Genomic DNA, 2823 nt, shown 5'->3' with positions numbered 1-2823 from the left:
TTTCACGGGGGCCTTACGAAGGAACGAATATCCAAACTTCTGTTTCTCAGTGAAGAAAAACAGTCGTCATTAAATCCCAACAGTCATATTATTCGGATAATGCCGGCCGTGAAAGCCTGACCCTTCCCCGAGATAAAAATGTTCAATCTTTCAGAGTATCTGAAAGCGAGACTCGAGTCTCCGTTTCTCATCGAGTCTCTCTTGTGTCGTTGAGAGAAACTGTCGAGAGACTGTCAAAAAAACTGTTCAGCGTCTCTGAACGAAAGACTCGAATCGTCCATAGAGAGGTCCTCATTTCGTATTCAGTCTCTGAACGAGAAACTCGAATCTCTCAATAAGTGGTGTCTGGATAGACATGGTTAAAAGTTCAACATATTTCAGTTCAACAGTCTTTCTACGAGAGAATCGAGTCTCTCAATTTTCAGTTTTATTCATTCAGTCTCTCTGTGAGAGACTCGAATCTCTGAATCAACAATTTTATCGTTCGAGTCTCTCATACACAGACTGTGAGAGATCCATAAAAACACCTAGGTAATAACTGAGAGACTGTGAAAGACTGTGAGAGACGTTCTCAGAGACACTGAAAGACTCTGAGAGACTGGAAGGAGACTGAAAATTTTTGTCTATATACTTAATATTTTCTTTACAATCACCCTCTGATTAAGTCAGCAGACTCAGGAAGATTTCTACCCTGTATTCGCTTATTATTAATGTTCATCTAACCAAATGCCTTTTTAGGAACACACCAATGTTAAGTATTAATTTCAATAAATTAATGAATGAGATTTTGTTATAAATAATACAAGTATCGATAATAAGGAAAATTTTAAAAGAAAAGCTTGTGGACAGATAGCTGAAGAAAGAGCAGAGTGCCTAAAAACTGAATTTTATTCTAAGTGCTTTCCTAAAAAATCTCAAATTCACGTGCTTTCAAAATTGAACAATAGAAATTCTGATTCTGATCAACTACCCTATGTATTTACTTAAATCTTACAGGGAATTAAACTCGTTTGAAGTCTTTGGTGTGCTCATTCAGTATCTATGGTCAAAATAAACAAATGGTCAGTTAATAAAAGTTAGTGTGCTTCTCATTAGACAACACGACACTTAATTTTAATAAGACTGTTTTGTCTACGACATGTGACTACACATTTCGGTCAAGTTGCAATAAAATTAGCAAGTACCTACATTCATGTTGGAGGTTGGTAGAGGATGTTCCCAGCTTCCGTCCTTGATGTTGGCGTACGAACCTTAGTACGAATGTGGTAGCGGTCGACCGGGATAGAATTGGTGAGCGGCGGTGGGCGTCTCGAGCGCCTAGACGCTTCAGTGCATCGGCGTCGCTTCGTGGAGACGCTTTACCGCGGCAACCGGAGCGGACGCGCGCTGTAACTCCCGCAAAACAAATAAGTACAGATAAAAAAAATTATACAGAAATTTCGATGACTCCGTGAACGTAATAGGTGCTTGCCTGGGATTTTATAACCCTGATTGTGGAATTTTCAGCAGCAATTGTTCGAAGTGACGTGGGAAACACGTTGTTTGCAAATTTCACTTTGTGAGTTTCACAAACTTTAAGCGGAAACCACCTGCGTCGACACTTGTTAATTAATTAATTTAAGATTAATAATCGTGCTACTCATGGAGGAAAGGGAAGAAGGAAAGGAGATACGAAAACTGGCGAGTAAGCGTGTTTGATTTAATAAATGTGCTTTATTTGGAAATTTGATAAAGCGATGCAACTGATGAAAACTTTTCTTAGCGATGGACTATGCTATTCTCAATTTACAATTGGTATTTTGTGGGGTTGATTCATTTATCTTATCAACATTTATTATTTCGTTCCATATGTCAATAATATGTACCTACTCAATAATAACATGTAGAAAATTATTATTAGAGAGATTTAATACGAACAATAATTACATGTAACAACATTATATTAGGAAATTTTTTGTTCGATATGTTAATGTATAACAGAGGACTCTATGGAAATCAATAAGAAATAGGCGAGATAGATTGGTAGGACACCTTATCATGCATGAAGGGCTAGTTAGAGACATATTAGAGGCAGAAACAGAAGTTAAGAGAAGTAGAGGTAGATTAGATTACTGTTTACAAATATTTAACGATGTGAGATGTTCTAGTTTTAGGGAAATGCGAAGATTAACTCAGGATAGGAACCAGTGCAGATGCGTGACCAACCAGTCTTAAGACTGACGACCTTATGACGATAATGATAACATTTTCGTATACATGCCTATTACATCACCGAAAATTGAACTATGTTTTATAAATACCGGCATTGTTACATTAAGCGTTAACGATAGAATAAAGTAGGACCTTTTATATCCTTCTGTTAGGATAAAGACACAGAAGAAGTAAGATAATGTGTTGCGTTAAATACCGCTGATGCTACGTTCAATAGAGGATATTTTGGACCCTGTGAGTCCATTATTATTTACCGAAATGTTTTGTATTGTTTGTCATAACTGACTTATATTACAGTTTTATATGGAACGCGTATATTGGTATTTGAAAACGAGTACCTACTGATGGTTTCCATCATGAACTTTTTGTATACCATACAAGAAAAACTGCATTGTACTTCAATTGAAAACCAACTTAATAACTAATATAAATTGTATAATTGCGTGAAAATGAGATCGATCCCAATCGGAAATCGTAATATAATAAAAAGTTTCCGTCGTAACTTAATCCTGACTACATTTTGTATCGTGAAAGAGATATATACGATTAAATTCACTTTGCAATATCTACGATTTTTTTCTGGAAGTTGAACACTTTTTTTATAATCAAAAA

At 36.1% G+C, this 2823-nt stretch overlaps 1 protein-coding gene across 3 annotated transcripts in view; it reads left to right on the top strand.

Annotated features, from left to right (window-relative positions):
• The first annotated feature begins 1602 nt into the window (after positions 1 to 1602).
• LOC108738820 (octopamine receptor Oamb) overlaps positions 1603 to 2823 on the top strand; it is a 404007-nt gene continuing 402786 nt past the window's right edge. For all 3 annotated transcript variants that reach the window (XR_001938040.1, XR_001938039.1, XM_018472408.1), the window contains exon 1: positions 1603 to 1684. The gene's annotated coding sequence lies outside the window, so the exon portion shown is untranslated. The remainder of the gene's footprint in view (positions 1685 to 2823) is intronic.

Source organism: Agrilus planipennis, unplaced genomic scaffold, assembly GCF_000699045.2.
Source record: "Agrilus planipennis isolate EAB-ADULT unplaced genomic scaffold, Apla_2.0 scaffold133, whole genome shotgun sequence".
Classification (NCBI taxonomy): Eukaryota; Metazoa; Arthropoda; class Insecta; order Coleoptera; family Buprestidae; genus Agrilus; species Agrilus planipennis.
Note: the sequence above shows the minus strand (reverse complement) of the source record. Positions and strands in the feature narration are given on the sequence as shown.